The sequence below is a fragment of the Lepus europaeus genome, chromosome 13, assembly GCF_033115175.1.
Source record: "Lepus europaeus isolate LE1 chromosome 13, mLepTim1.pri, whole genome shotgun sequence".
NCBI classification, from domain to species: Eukaryota; Metazoa; Chordata; class Mammalia; order Lagomorpha; family Leporidae; genus Lepus; species Lepus europaeus.
The window spans coordinates 54020100-54037414 of NC_084839.1; the positions used below are offsets into that span (position 1 = coordinate 54020100).

Here is a 17315-nt window from a genome sequence, read left to right on the forward strand (position 1 = left end):
TGGCTTTAAACAACAGTTTTTCAAGGTAGTTTCTGATGAACCTGGAGCTTGACGTGTGTTACCTGAAATCATTTGTTTTATATAATGCAAGTGTCTCATGAACCTTAAGCCTGTCACCTGTCAAACACTTTAGGAAGCATTTCATTATTATAAATATAAAACATCCAGCTATTTTTATAAACTGAAATACCAAGGGTAAGCTGAAGTTCATCAGGGGTCCACCGATAGCTGTGAAGAGGAAGAAAAGTGTGTCTGTTCTTTTACTATACTTTGTAAAGAATAATATCCATGTGACAAAAGTAGTCAATAAGAGTGTATGTGTGATTTTCTTTCTTTTTAAAATTTTTTTCATTTTATTAGAAAGGCAGAGATAGTGATTTTCCATCCTCTCTCCCCAAATGCCTGCAATAGTCAGTGCTGGACCAGGCCAAAGCCAGGAGCCCAGAACGCCATTCAGGTCTCCCACGTGGGTGGCAGGGACTCAAGTGGTTGGGCTATCACATCTGCCTCCCCAGAAGTGCATTAGCAGGAAGCTGGTTCAGAAGCAAAGCAGCTGGACTTAAACCAGGCACTCTGATATCGATGCAGGTGTCCTAAGTGAAAACTGAATTGCTGTGCCAAACACTTTCCCCACTTTTCTGTCTTAAAAGAAGTATATGATCCTAAATAATACCACATAAAAATCATAAGCAATTAATTAGTTCATGATACAAAAATGGGGAAAATAAGGCAAGTTCTGAACTAAAATGTTTGAGAAATAATTAGCCTTTGGTAAAATTCTCTGTCAAGTGGAAGTTCATTTTTAATCATGAGATATATTTTTCCTGTGCTATTTTAGCTTTGTTTTAATTTGCTATTTAGCAGTGCCTTGAAATATTAATAATTTGTTTAATAAATTCCTCCTAAGTCTTAATAGATTTTTAATGAAGAAATCTATCTTAGAGATCAGTGTGAGAATTGATATTGCATACTTTCTGAAAGTGCTAAATTATTGACCTGCCAAACAGTTCCATTTGAACCTCGGTTCTTTGCTTGCCATTGTCTATGTTCAGATCTTCTTAGAATTTTTGTGAAATGTAAAAATTATTGATTCTTTCAGTCCTGATAGCAGATATTTTAATGATGAGAAGGAAAATATTTCATCTAGAAAGTCAATTTACATAACATAGGTTTTATTCTAGATTAAAATATGGAATCCTTTATAATTAACCTAGTCAGTAAAATAAGCCCTTATTCCTTAAAACCTTGCCAGAGGGTAGAAAGAAAACAATCCCGTGGTGGTTCCATCATCCATCTATTTTCTACAAAGCATGTATAGGAACCCTATTCCCACAAGGTTGCCCAAGTGCCAGAGCTGTTAACAGTTCCAGGTAAACCCCTTTCTCCTGACTTCCAGCATAAAGGTCAGCTCTGGAGTTCAACCGTCAAGATGTGTTCTCTCCAAATGGCTGGGATGCTAAATCCTGAATTATGCTGTTTACCTGGATTATGAGTAGAACACAATGCTGAGCTTTGGAAATAGGAAATTTGTAGAGAGAGGAAATAGACAGTACTTTCACACCCACCCCAATGAATCTTATATACTTTCACACCCAACCCAATGAAACATATATATATGGTTATATATATACATATATACATATATATATATATATGTTTTTAAGTGTTGTTATGCAACACATCTATGATGCTCTGTAAATACTGGTGGCTGTAGTGGTGGTGACTGCTGAACCTTCCATAGTTCCCAAAGCCAATGCCCAGTGATGGGAAAAGATGGAAGACTGAATTAAACTCATGGAAAAGTTCTTACATGATGTCATCTGCTTACTCCTCAGGGGCTTCTCCAATGCTGAAATTGAAACTCAGATATTTGGTGTTAAACCTGTTGTAGCTCAGAAACCGGGAAAGTATAGCCCGGCCCCGAATACCCAAGGAGAGCCCAGTGATAAATGCAGAGCATAGGGGAACAACTGCCCTATTTGTGTCAGACAGTTCTTGACGCTCAAGGGTTTTGTTTCATTTGATTCAGTTTTTGTTTTTATTTTGCTTTGTGACATTTATCAACAGAGCAACCATGGGAAATTCACTTGAATTTTCTACTTTGCATTTGCTCATCAGCAAAACATGAAAATGATGATGTATTCCTAACCCTAATATTAGCAACAGAGCATGGATTAAAGTCCTCAGAGATACTTTAGAATCTATACACAATATTTTTGGTGGCCCTGTTTTTTAAAGTTTCCCAAGCATTATGTCCCTAAAGACTTATCCTGAGACATGCTATGAGAAAAGAAAAAATAGTAAAAGTTAACTTTATGGTCAAATACATTTGGGAAACATTAAACTTTGTACCCCTTTCTTGGAGAGTCACAATTATTATTGGCATATTAAAGCCATACAAAATTCTATATGAAAGAACCCCACGTAAGTCAATGTTTCCCTCCTAGCATTTCCCAAAGTATAAAACACATAGCCCTCTCCTCTTTCTTTTTCATAAATCTTTTGGCACCAGTGTTTACTGGAGCATACTTTGGAAAACAGCAATAATTTTGACCCCATGGGATTAATTTCTTTATGAGGTGCAAAGGACATGAACTACCAGGCAACATAGATATCACAGATGGTATTGATGTTTGCTTATGGCTGCAGAAACCAACAAAAACTAACCCACATCCATCATCAGAGGATCTGCTTTGTAATGACTAAGTGGACTTCCACTTTTGTTTTCATCTGGTTCACTGAAAGTGATAAATATTGGGAAGAGAGAAAGTGACACAAATAAGATGACACATAAGAAACAAATAAGATAAGGAACATTAGCATAACTCATATACAGTATCAAGTATGGATATTTTAAACTGATAATTACACACAATTATGGATATAATTTGATTCCGTGGACATTTAGTTATAGACAAGCTGGAACCAGATCTGAAAATCAATTCATAGACCAAAATATGATTAATGAGGAGAGTCAAGGATGTTACCATTATATTTTTTAGGATGTAGCCAAGTGGTGGATTTCATCAACTGACCTAGTATGTATAAGCTGTAGTGCTACTCACTTGGAGTGATTTGTGAGACATATCCATACTCTCCTAGGAGATAAACTAGTATGTAATAGGCTCTTTGTAAATATTTTCTAAATAGAGGGACACATTTAAAAAGAGGTTTCAGTAGGTCACACAAAAAAGGGCTGTATTTGTATTATAAAATGATAAGAAGATCATGCATGTATCATTTCTTAATGTCTGCCATTAATTGACTTTCAATGCACAGCATATCATTTCAGTCCAATTTTCTGTCTGGTTCTAATTTCCTAGTTGTCTCAAGAAGAATTAGGAAAATACCAGCAAAAGAATTATTTAAGGCTTTGAGTGAAAGATAACTAATTTTGATATTGATCTATATGTGCACAAACCATATACTTATGAGTTAGATATTTGGAATCAAAGTTTGAATAAAAGGATATGGGCATCAGGGAGTCCTGCAGTTTCCAGGGAAAATATAACTACATGAAAAGAAACAATGACTGCACGGAGTTTGAGTGGAATCCACTACAGGAGCAATCTCCATGAAAGAAATTTCCAGTAGGAAAGACTATAACTCAAAGTCAGAGTTAAGGGATGAACCAAAATAAGGAGGAACACAAACGCAGGAAGAAAGCTGCCAACAGGTTTGAAGGCAGAGCCCAATCCAGAGCCAGGGAGAACTCAGAGAAGCACTCAGAAGGTCTCATTTCATGACACCAGGAATTTTATAAAAAATATTTCCTAATGATTTGATTGGATATTGGTAATTTGTCTACAGAGTAGCTGGTTTTCTTGTTAAGAATAAGATCAAAGTCAGCGAACTCTAAAGGCTTCCATAGCCCTGGCAACTCATGACTAGAGCCTAGGGAGATTACTGACGCCATGAACAGGAGTGTCAAATTGTTAAATCAGCAACAGGAGTCACTGTGTACTTACACCCCATGTGGGATCTGTCCCTAATGTGTCGTCTAAAGCGAAGTGATGCTATAACTAGTACTGAAACAGTATTTTTATACTTTGCGTTTCTGTGTGGGCACAAACTGATGAGGTCTTTACTAACTATATATTGAAGTGATCTTCTGTATATAAAGAGAATTGGAAATGAAAAAAAAAAAAAAAACCTGGTGTTAAAATGGAAATGGCATAGAAAATTAATTTGAAAAAAATTATGTAGGTTCTCTGTCTTTAATGTGCTGTACATTGCTATTTAATGCTATAATTAGTAATCCAATGGTAGTTTTTTTCAATTTATGTTGCTATATGGGCAAAATGTTGAAATCTTTACCTAATATATACTAAACTGATCTTCTGTATACAAAGAGAATTGAAAATGAATCTTTACATGAATGGAAGGGGAAAGGGTGCGGGAAAGGGGAGGGTTGCGGGCGGGAGGGAAGTTATGGGAGGGGGGGAAGCCATTGTAACCCATAAGCTGTACTTTGGAAATTTATATTCATTAAATAAAAGTTTAATAAAAAAAAAAAAGAATATTTTTTTTGGACAGGCAGAGTGGACAGTAGAGGGAGACAGAGAGAAAGGTCTTCCTTTTTGCCGTTGGTTCACCCTCCAATGGCCGCCGCGGTAGGCGCGCTGCAGCCAGCGCACTGCGCTGTTCCGATGGCAGGAGCCAGGTGCTTCTCCTGGTCTCCCATGGGGTGCAGGGCCCAAGGACCTGGGCCATCCTCCACTGCACTCCCTGGCCACAGCAGAAAGCTGGCCTGGAAGAGGGGCAACCGGGACAGGATCGGTGCCCCGACCGGGACTAGAACCCGGTGTGCCGGCGCCGCAAGGCGGAGGATTAGCCTAGTGAGCCGCGGCACCGGCTAAGAATATTTTATAACATAGCTTCTGGTATATTGGGAAATTTAGGGGAAACAAAGAAGAGAATCATATAAATTGCTTAGATGGAGGATGAGTTTACCTTTATGGGCTGGATGTATGCATAACTCCCACCAAAAAGAAAAAAGTATACATCAAAATTTGAAGCCAAATGTGATAGTATTAGGAAGTGAGACTTTGGGACATGGTAAAGTCTTGAGAGTGAAACCCTCATGAATGCTGTTAGTGGCCATCGAAAAAAAAGACTGGAAAGACTTCTCAGGCCTTCCACTATGTGAGGCTCCAGCAGGAAGATGGCTATGAGCCAGGAAGTGGGCCCTCACCAGCCACTGAATGTGCTTGGTCTACTACTTCCCAGCCACCAGAACTATGAGAAACAAAAGTGTATGTTGCCTAATTTATGATATTTCTGTTGTAGCACCTGTATGGACTGAGCCACAGACATTCTAAGAGCATCACAAAGCAGCCAGAACCCAATGAATTTATAAGGTAAGACGTGAGATTCAATTTATAAGGTAAGAGTGAGATCTCACTCATGTGAGATCTTGATCAAGTCAATATAATTCATGAATTTTTAAAAATTTAACCAGTTGAAAATAGATATTTTGTAGAGATTATGTGAAGGTTAAATGATTGTCTATAAAAATGCTTACCCCATTTCTCCCTACATAAAGAACGAAAAAAGAAATCTTCCAAATATTTTGTTATCAAATATTATATTATAAGCTATTTTATTTGATAGAACTAGGTCAACATATCTATATTTCCTTCTCCCCTTTTCAGTGAAAATTTACCTGCCCACTAAATTACAGCAAAACAAAGTTAAACAAGGAGGGGGTTCAATAAGCTAATTACAAATCTCCCTGACTAAACTTTGCTGTCTTGCTATGTTTTGTTATATTATACTCAGATATTTCTAAAACTTTAGATGCATTGCAATGATTGTATGTGGTTCAATGTTTATTTATATAAGATTTATTATAAGATTTATATAAGATTTATTATTATATAAGATTTATTTATATAAGATTTATTATAAGATTTATATAAGATTTATTATTATTTTCACAAATTATAGCTACTTTTAAAATTCTTTTATACTTCAGATATAAGTATAAACTATTACAATACCAAACTTTTTTTTTCATGCCAAACTGTAGTAGTATAAAGGCCATCTTTATGTTACCTTGGCTTTAGTAAACCTAGATATCCAAATTATTGATATTCTCTTTTCTCACATATTTTTCTTAAAATATTATTTCTACTTCATATTTCAGTTTAAAGATGAAAGTACTTTTTAATGGTGCCTAGTAAATAATAATATTTATATGTTAGTACAAAATAAAGCATTAGTTGATGATGTTACAATGAAACCACAATGAGTTATTAGCTTGCCTGTATAAATGCTAATGAAAATAGTTAACCTCTACCCATTAGTTGCATTAAATACATGTGTACAATTAAGCACATGTGTAGTAGTATTTCTAAAACAGGAGGCTCTGAGGTCAGACAGCCCAGAGCATATTGTTTACTCTGTGTACTTAGCCTCTGTTTGGCTTAGATTCATCATCTGAAACAAGAATGGGAATAATTTTCTAAAATTGCAGCATGAATTGTGTAAAGTGCTTTAGCCCAAGACACAGCACACAATATCAACACAGCTCCAGTTAACAGTAGCTCTATAGGGGCAGGCATTTGGCCTCAATTTCAAGTTGCTTCTTGGGATGCCCGCATCCTAAATCATCAGAGTGCTAGGATTGAGTCCCAGTTCCTCTCCAGATACCAGCCTGTCTGCTAAATGTACCCTGGGAGGCACCAGGTTATGGCTCTAATAGTTGTTCCCCTACTACGCATGTGGGAGGCTGAATTCAGTTTCTGATTCCTAGTTTTAGTCTGATCTAGGCCTGGCTTTTGTGGACATGACTCTTGAGGAGTGAAGTAGCAGAGGGGATCTCACTCACCTGTTCTCTCTCTCTCTCTCTCTCTCTCTCTCTCTTTCTCTCTCTCTCTCCATGCACACACTACAGCTCTCTTACTCGCTGTCTCGCTCACACACACACACACACATAAATGCTGTATATTAGTAACAAAAGAGCTGTATACCAATTTGCTTTATTAACCTGTAGGATTTAAAATAATTTAAACTTTCATCAAAAGTAATTTTCCTAATGAGTGCTGATACTTTAGGCCTGACTAAAAAAAAAAAAAATTTTTTTTTTTTTTTTTACTTATTTGACAGGTAGAGATAGATAGTGAGAGAGAGATACACACAGAGAGAAAGGTCTTCCTTCCATTGGTTCACCCCCCAAAATGGCCGCTACGGCCGGTGCATTGCGCCTATCCAAAGCAAGGAGCCAGGAGCCAGGTGCTTCCTCCACTGCCTTCCCAGGCCATAGCAGAGAGCCGGACTGGAAGAGGAGCAACTGGGTGTAGAACCTGTTGCCCATATGGGATGAGGGCGCCACAGGCGGTGGATTAGCCAAGTGAGCCACAGCGCCGGCCCCCTTACTAAAAATTTTTAAAATTCTAATAATTTAAACCACATCAGAGAGCCAGACTGGAAGAGGAGCAACTGGGAGTAGAACCTGGTGCCCATATGGGATGAGGGCGCCACAGGCAGTGGATTAGCCAAGTGAGCCACAGCGCCGGCCCCCTTACTAAAAATTTTTTAAATTCTAATAAATTAAACCACATCAAGATGTAAACCAGAAAATCACATAATACTAAATTATGGGTGACCTCTGTTTGAATCTTTTATAAATGTATTTTCACATCTGGTTTCAGCCCAGTGCCTTATCACTTTAGGTAAAACTGCTTCTTCATCCAAATATCTGAAAGGATGCTAAATGACTTAGGTAAAACTTCTCATTTATGATCATTTTAATTACAGCAGCAACAATAGATGTATATATGCTCATTAATAAAAGAGTAATTTGTAGTTGTACCTCTCTGAAAGTTAAGCCAGAAAATTATAGATTATATTGAGATGCAAAAAGAAACACTGCTCTCTGAGTCAAATGCTCTATTATTAAAAAATGTCATCCCTTATGAATTTCATAAATAGCAAACCCAGGAACAGAGTAACCATTTTAAAAAGTCTGGAGGGGATTCCATAGCAACATTTAAATGCATTACTACTCAAAACAATTTGATTGGATTATAAAATATTTAAAACTGCAGCTGTAGTTGTGGTGTTTACTGTTGATTATTTTGATTTCCAGATCTTTACTCAAAAAAGGTACAAGTTTACAGAACTATTTATGTTGCTCTGAAAAAGAACTGCACTATAAAATGAACTGTACATAACATATATTTACCTTAGAAGAAGAAAATTAGAAATAGCAAAATAAAAGCATACAAGTTTTAAAATTGCTATCACTGGATAGAAATAGCTAGTTATCTCAAAACCAAGAAAACCAAATCAGTGTTCTGTTGAAAACATATTAAAAACTAAGAAAAATATATTAATGTGGGTTCTTATTATCATAAAACTTTATAGTAATTCACCAACATGATTCCACATAAACATAAGAGCAGTATGGAAACATAAAAGTATTAATCACCTAACAACTTTAAAAGTAATAATTATTTTATTTTGTTTCTAAAGATCAAGTCTGAAGCTATCTAAAGAACTTTATTTCAAAACACAAATCTCATTAGTGCATACTATCATCACATATTTAAAGAAATCCAGTGAATAAGCTTAAAAAATACCGAGAGACAAGAAATAAATATATGTGTGCTCACTAAAATGGTAAAATAAGATGGGAGGCGGGAGGGAAATACAGCTGCAAGGATTTCCACTTTAAGTCTATTTCCTTTCCAAGGCAGAAAATGGGACAGTGATGACCAACCGAATTTCTGACCAGTAAATGGAAATTCCAGTTGTCTGTGATAAGCCCTATTTGTCCTAAGTAGTTTTGCATTGAAAAACCTTATACCAATGACAAGGCCTTCAAATAGATGGAGAAATAGGATTTGCACCACAGAGTTTCAGGTTTGTTTTTTGTTTTTTTTTTTTGTTTGTTTGTTTTGTTTTTTTTTTTTTGACAGGCAGAGTGGACAGTGAGAGAGAGAGACAGAGAGAAAGTTCTTCCTTTTTGCCATTGGTTCACCCTCCAATGGCCACTGCGGCCGGCGCATTGTGTTGATCCGAAGCCAGGAGCCAGGTGCTTATCCTGGTCTCCCATGGGGTGCAGGACCCAAGCACTTGGGCCATCCTCCACTGCACTCCCCAGGCCACAGCAGAGAGCTGGCCTGGAAGAGGGGCAACCGGGACGGAATCCGGCACCCCGACCGGGACTAGAACCCGGGGTGCCGGCGCCGCTAGGCGGAGCGTTAGTCTATTGAGCCACAGCGCCGGCCAGGGTTTCAGTTTTAAAGCCACCCCTGAAAAAGTCTTTGTCCTGTGAACAACTGATTTTTTTTTCTTTTACTTTTTGCCAGGCAGAGTTAGACAGTGAGAGAGAGAGAGAGACAGAGAGAAAGTTATAGACAGTGAGAGAGAGAGAAAGGTCTTCCTTCCATTTGTTCACTCCCCTAATGGCCGCAACGGCCAGAGCTACGCGAATCTGAAGCCAGGATCCAGTTGCCTCTTCCCGGTCTCTCATGTGGGTGCAGGGCCCAAGCACTTGGGCCATCCTCCACTGCCTTCCCGGGCCACAGCAGAGAGCTGGACTGGTATAGGAGTAGTCCCGGCACCCCAACCAGGACTAGAACCCCCGGGTGCCAGCCCCCAGGCGGAGGATTAACCAAGTGAGCCATGGTGCCAGCCAACTGATTTTTTTTTTTTTTTTTTTTAAGAAATCATTTCATTTATTTGAAAGGCAAAGAGCCAAAGCAGGGGAGATGGGGGGAATCTCCCATCTAGTGGTTCACCCACAAATGCCCACAATAGCGAGCCAGGAACTCTGTCATTGTCTCCCACATGGGTAGGAGGGACCCAACTGCTTGGACCATTACCTGCTCCCTCTGAGGATGTGCATTAAGAGGAATAGAATCAGGAGTGAACATGGGCCTTGAACCCAGGCACTCCAATATGGAATGAGATGTCCTAACCAGTGTCTTAAGCAACATGCCAAATGTTAGCCCCAGCAACTGATTTTAATGCAAGGTTAGCCTATTAATTTTTAGCTCTATGCTAAAAAGAATTCTTTTAATGTATGCTATTATTTGCCAAAATTAAGAAAAAAATTTAAATATCTGTGATCTCTAATCTTATGTGATAAATGAGAAAGCAAATGCTCACAAGTGAAGTATCTTCCCCAAGGTGGCACAGCTCCTCCAAAGTGAGAAAGCTTAGAACAGGTGTTTTACTGAGTTTGGGTGAGGTAGAGCCATTTGCAGAACTGGGGAGGGACTCTGACATTCTGAAATTGAACAGATGTAATTTAAAATTCCAACTTCTATGCTTGAGGAAGTCACTTTAGTTCTCTAGTTTTCTGCTTACTTATTTGTAAAACAAAGATCTAAGAATTTAAATGAATGTTTGTTAGGCTATGAATGCAGATAACCAAATATACTTACCTGTAAAGATCAGGCCTCAGTTAGCATTTCCAAACCCTAACATATTTAAATGCAAGGCTAAGATAATAATACCTTTTTATGTGCTTCATATATGCAAATGAGAGCAATTGATCCTATTAGTGTTTGTATATGAGTATGTGTATTTCATTATCTAAAATTGGGCATACAAGATCTGGGTGTATACTTTCGACATTGAGGTGGTTTCCTGCTTTGGATTAATTTGATACAAAAGTTTTCAGAAACCTTGAAACAATTAGTTGTAAGAAATGTACCTAAACATTTTCAAATAGTTACAGGTTTGCATACTGAATTTCTTATCATACAGGTAATTTTCACATTATCTTTTTGACAATGAAATGTTGATATAGCTTCATTTTAATTATTAGGAGAGGGGATGATTTTGAATGCTTTTTGGGTACCAGCACAACCTTTATATTTCATATTCAGTCTGTAATGCGAACATCATACACAAAAATAATGTTTTCCTATAAAGAGAAGGACTTAGAAATTATACCGGAAAAGTAACCTTGCTCTTTTATAATCACATCATAGTCCAGAAGATATAAGTAGACAAATATAGTTTGGTAAGGTTGATAATTTCAGGGGTGAATATAGAGTTTGAGCTCTATTAGCTAAAGTTGAAAATTAGCCCACCAGATTTCAACTGCCCTGCAACAATTAATTCCAGCATGTGAAGCTTAATTAAGGAAAAACAAAATATATTGCAAATTGTCAAAAAGGAAAGCCACCAACTGATGACACAGGACTATTTAAATATATTAAAGAAATGGTACAGTATGTTGAGCATGTAATTCCGCCAAAATTCTCCCAGCTTTATTTTGTCTTCCTTTCCATATCCTTGGCTCTCGAAAATTCATTCTCAGTTCTTTGGCAAAAGAGACTGGAAGAGACCAGAAGGAGGAGAGGGGGAGTGGACAGCTCATGCTAATGCCACTCTTGATTTCATATTTTTTAAAAAAATCCTACTTTGTGCATATAAAATATAGTTCATTTCTTATCCTGAGAGTTACCCTGGCATATGGCTTAATTGGAAACATCAAGGTTTTTAGTTCTTTTTAAAATGGCTTGCCTCTTTTCCAGACTTTTCTTCAGATGTATTGTCAACGCCACTTTTAGAGTCTATCACTCTCCTATTGGTAAAAACCTCTTCATTTTCTGGCCAGGAAAGTGCTGACCATGGTGGTAGATGAATAGTCAGTGGGGCAAAACTGGACTGACTGCAGAAGCATCCGTCCATGTAGTTCTTTTCTAGCTATGCCCAGCTCATGTTGTTGGAATTTTTTGATCATGTAAATGCCTTGTTCTTTAGACCTACAGAGAGAAAGTGTTCCTGCTTTTCCCTCTTCTATTGGGTGAAATAATACCAAGGAATCCTATGGAACTCCGTAGTCATGTGTCCAATCGAAGTTCCATGTATCCAATCCAATCCTGACTCTTCTTAACAAACATATTATCAAGTACCTTATCATTAAGAACCTTCCTATAGCTATGAGGCTTTTCAAAATCAGTGCTGGCCTCATATTCTCTTGACATGACTAGTACAGTCAATTTCTTAAAGTTTTATGTAGGCTGTAAGAATTAATACCTTGCTGTATGTCTCACTTCGGATGAAGTTTTTGGTTTGAAAGTATGAAAATTCTAATCTAATTTAATTCATCATGAATGGTCTTCACTAGTCTGCTATAAATCCTGGATAGAGCCAATTGAATTAATGGAATTATTGGATAATGGCAGATTCTGCCTAAAGACAAGAAGGAAGTTAGCTTAAATGTGTGTATTGAAAAGGGACATTTTGAATATAAAATAAGATAAATATGGAGAAAAACTGGAAGGAGATAAGTAGTTCGTTCTTTAAATTATTTTCCTTAATGGGTATAAAATATAAGAAATAATATTCTTTGTTTGCAATGCTAAAAAAGATTTCAAGGAGACTTTTTAAAAGTGGCTTTCGACTTCTGGCTGGCAATAATTTCTGAGGCCCGAGGCAATTGTCAGTCACTTTTTCAATTTGGAGAACACAGTGATAGTTTCAAGAGTACACCCCTACTTTCAGCACAACACGTATATTCTAAGCCTAAATACCATTTGTAAACAGCGTACAAAGAATTCCATGTGACCACAAAAAGCAAGTTATAAAAATTCATTCATAATCAGAAGCACACACATGTCTGAATCCAGAAATTCTGAAGGACTGAGCAAGGTTATATTTTTCCTTAGTGCAGTGTTCATCTATTTTCCATTTTTCTTAGCTGGCAGGCAGCTAGGGGCTACAGAGTCAAATAATGAAGTTGTCTTTCATTTGGATATAGTTTATTAATGGCAAAACACTAATCCATTAATCAACTTAAAACAAGTTAGTAAATTTAAAAAATAAAACCAGTATCTCCTTTTTAACAGAGATCACATGCCTCTTAAAAAGGGGCCATTATCTCCATGGGTTTCTCAACTGAAGTTAAAAATCTAAAAATGATTTTCATCCATTTCTCATTAATATGCAAAATTATTCAAATTAGATAGTAATTAACCATCTACTCAGTAGAAAACCTTTTCATGATAATTTATGATAAACTCAGTTGCTGCTTTGATTGAGATTGATTTTTGGTGTTGAGAATCTATCCTGAATACAAAAAAGCACCTGAAAAATATTTTTAAACACCTAACTTATTGCTCAGCTAATTACATGGTAGCCGCGTTCACAGACTGTTTGAAAGAGAGGCTTATGGAACCACGACCAGTACTGAAGAAACTATGCCTATATTCTTTTGCATTTATGGCAAACCTCAACCTAGAGCACATTGCCTTTAGATGCCTGTGTTCAGCTGACTCATTATTGTTTTGTGGTGTATTGTTTAATTCAATTCAACCAACCTTCACACTCTAGATGAAACTGCCTAGATAATACAGAATTTCAATAAGAAAAGAGCTGTGGAAAATTTCACATATTCTCATGATCAATTTATTTTACAGGACACTTTGCTCAATGGGCACAGTTAGGGTTTGTAAACACTTCAGTTTTACTTTCTGCAAGGAAAAACAGACCTCAGTAGTAAACGATGAGAGGGTGATTGTTGTGTGCATGACAGGGCAGTGGAAGTCATTTTCATTCGCAACAACAAAAGCTGGAGTTGAGTACCCATGACCACAGGTATGCAATGGGATCTAACCACTGAAGATTGCTGTTCAGAATGTTGCACACTGGGAGTAGCAAAACCATGGGGGCACAGTTTGTGACTTTCTATTAGTGCTTTTTAAACATACGCAAAGGAAAACACCTCCTTCTTTCAGTACCTGCTTGTTTGCAGAGATCAGCCATCGATGAGAATTCCTGTGGCAATAGATTAAAAGGAAAAATCTAACTCCAGCTGAGTACAGATGGCTACCTCAGTCATCATTTAAAAGCAGGTTATTGGAGATCAGAATAGTACATGTTACGTTTTGGCAAGCACTTTCTCTTAATTTGTATTTGTATGTATTAAAATTTCAGATATCATTTCATTTGTTCCTCTGACATGCTGGAGAGACACTATATTCATTTTTAAAACTTATTGGAAGTCAGAGAGCGCAATATCTCTTAACTGCTCATTCACTCTCCAAGTGTCCACAACGTTTAGGGTTGGACCAGGCCAAAATCAAGAGCTGGAAACTTAGTCTTGGTCTCCCATGTGGTGACAGAAAACCAACCACCTGAGTGATCACTTGCTGCCCTACAGGCCTTATATAGCAGCAAGTTGGAATTGGGAATGCAGCTGGGATTCTAACCCAGGCTCTCCAATGTGGGATGCAGCCATCACAAAAGGCAACTTAACTGTTGCACCAAGTGCCTGCCTCTTTGTTTTAGATAAAGAGCAGGGAGCCTGAGCCCTCTGACTCTTAGTTAGATGAGCAAGGGCTAGTGCTTGGTGTCTTTGCATGTTTTTTCCTTCAGCAATTTAGTGTTTATCAAAGTATCTCCCAAAGATAAGCGAATCAGAATCACTAGTGTTGCTTTTAAAAGATGTCAGTTGCCAGGCCCATTCTCATTGTACTGGTCAGCCTCTGGAGAAGATATTTAGGTATTTCCATTCTTAAACTACCTACCCAGGTAATTCTTAGGTACACACACACACACACACGCAAAATTTTTAATATCATGTCTACAACTACTTGTAAACTTGCATTACCAAATGGTTGATATCCCATGCCTGCAAGGTATATGTTGTATCTTCAGGGAATGGGCCAGATCGGGAGTTATATCTTTACATGGACCCTCCTGGGTTTATTCTGACAAGGTGAAATACAGACAGGTTATTTAATAAAAATATCCTGAAAACATTGTTCTGAATCTTCCTGGTAATGTCTGAGAAGAGTCAGGGTTCTCTAGGGATAACAGAATTGTTAGCATAGGGATATTAGTATATGAAGGAGGATTTATGAGGGGGCTTGGCTCACACAATTATGGCAACTGAAAAGTCCCATAACAGGTCATCTGCAGACCGGACACCCTGGGATGCTGACAGTATGACTCAATGCAAGTCCAAGGGCCTCGGTACCAGGGAAACTGAGGATGCAAGTCTCAGTTCAAGGCTGAAAGCTTGAGTGTCAGCAAGAGGACCACATACAGAAGTCCTGGAGGCCAAAGCCCAGCAGCTAGCATCTGAGACAGGAGTCCAGCATGTTCAGGCTCTCCGAGAGAGACCAAATCGCTTCCGTGTAGTCTCTCCAGACCCCAACTCAAACTCAGATGCTAAATAATCTCACTTTGGAAATGAACACCCTCACAGACATACCCAAAATACTGCTTTTCCAGGTTTCTAGATATTTCTTAATCCAGTCAAGTTGACACCATAAAATTAACCATCACAAAGGTAATTATAGAACATTGTGCTTTATGCCTAAACAAAGAGGAGAAAAATCTACACTCAAAGAGCAGTGCCTCAAACATTTTCAATAAGTGTCTCTACAAACCTGAGTGATGAACTGATTGAAATTTGAAGCAGCTTCTAGTTCCCATAAGGTAGAGTAAGCTCCCAGTATAGATCCTACGCATGTACATTCTTTCTGGTACGATTCTAACACAGCAGAATTAGCCATAAGCTAAGAGCTGCTATAATTTATGTTTTATAATGGCTCCTCCTTTCCATTTCCTGGTCAGCGTTCTGGATGATTGTTCCATTTAGCACACATTCTCTAGTTTGTTTCTTTTGCTTCAAGTCTATTTTACATTTTCCTGTACTGAACTGCATGTGCCATCTGCTGATCCAATTACTTATACAATCCAAATCCTTTTGAGTCTGATTGTTTTGTTCCTCATTATTTGCTCAGCCTCCAGTTTTAGTATCCTCTGTAAACTCTAAAATCTTGTTTTCAATACCTCATCTGAATTTCTTATATACAATACAGCTCAATTAGCTCAAACTTTGGGTTTTCCTGAGGCTACTTGTGTCTGAAGGGATTTAGATTAGTTGAGTGGATTTGGATCCTAAGAAAGGCCTGACAATTCCCTCTTCTGAGGACAGCCGATCCATCAAGAATGCGACCATCCTCTTTAAACTGGAAGGAATAAAAAAAAAAAAAAACCTGGAAAGATACGAATTCTGAAACGCTGCTACGCATAAGAACAATGTGATCATCACCATCTTTTTTGCCCAGCTCTACTGAGGTATAATTAACAAAAAATTGAATATATTTAAGGTGTACAATGTGGTGTTTGGATATACATATACATTATGAAATGATTACCACAATCAAGCTAATACATCCATCACCTCCTATAATTATTCTGTGTATGTGTGTGTGTGTGTGTGTTGAGAATACTTCAGATCTACGTCTTAGCAGATTTCAAGTATGTATTATATTAGTATTAACTGTAGTCACTGTGATGTATATTAAGTCTTCAGACCTTATTCATTTTATCATTGGAAATCTATGCCCTTTGACCAACATCTCATTTTCCCCATCTTTCCACCCCTGGTAGCAATCCTTTTACTTTGTTTCTGTAAGTTAGACACTTTTGGATGCCACATATAAATGATACTGTGCAATATTTGTCTTTCTGTGCCTGGCTTATTTCACTTAGCATAATGTCCTTGAGGTTCATTATGTTGCTGACGACGACAAGATTTCCTTCTTTTTAAAGGCTGAATATTATTCCATTTTTCTTACTCATGAGTTGATGAGCACTTAGATTTTCCCTGTATCTTGGCAATGGTGAATAATGCTGCAATGAACATGTTTTTCTCTAGATAAATTCAAAGAAGTGGGATTGCTGGGTCATATATATGTTTAATTTTTGAAGTATCTCCATACTGTTTTCCAGAATATTTTTACCAATTTACATTCCTAGCAAAAGTGTACAGGATTCCCTTTTATCCACATCCTTGCCAGCACTTGTCATCTTTTGACGTTTTGGTAATAGCTGTTCTAACAGGTGTGAGACGAGATCTCATTATGGCTTTGATATTAATTTCCCTGATGATTACTGCTATTGAGCCCCTGTTCATATACCTGCTGATCATTTGTATATCTTCTTTAGAAATTGTCTGTTCAGGCCATTTGCCCATTTTGTAATCAGATTATTTGTTATTTTGGTATTGAGTTGTATGAATTCCTTGTTCATTTTTGACATGAACCCTTATTGGGTATATGGCTTGCAAATATTTTCTCCCTTTTTGTCACTTGCCCTTCATTTTGTTGCTCCTTTGCATTGCAAAATATTTTAGTTTGATATAGTCTCATTGCTAAGATCAATCTCATGAAATTTCACCCCTATATTTTCATATACACATTTTATACTTTTCGAACATATGTTTAAGTCTTTAATACATTTTGAATTGACTTTTGTGGATTATGTAAGATAGGAATTCAGTTTCCTTTTTCTGCATTTGTATACCCAGTTTTCTCAGGACCATTTATTGAACA

At 37.4% G+C, this 17315-nt stretch overlaps 1 non-coding gene across 1 annotated transcript; it reads left to right on the forward strand.

Moving 5' to 3' along the window:
- The first annotated feature begins 7000 nt into the window (after positions 1-7000).
- On the forward strand, positions 7001-7068 carry LOC133773088 (small nucleolar RNA SNORD56). Its single transcript, XR_009867874.1, has one exon. It is a non-coding gene; the product is annotated as a small nucleolar RNA SNORD56 (small nucleolar RNA).
- Positions 7069-17315: the final 10247 nt, after the last annotated feature.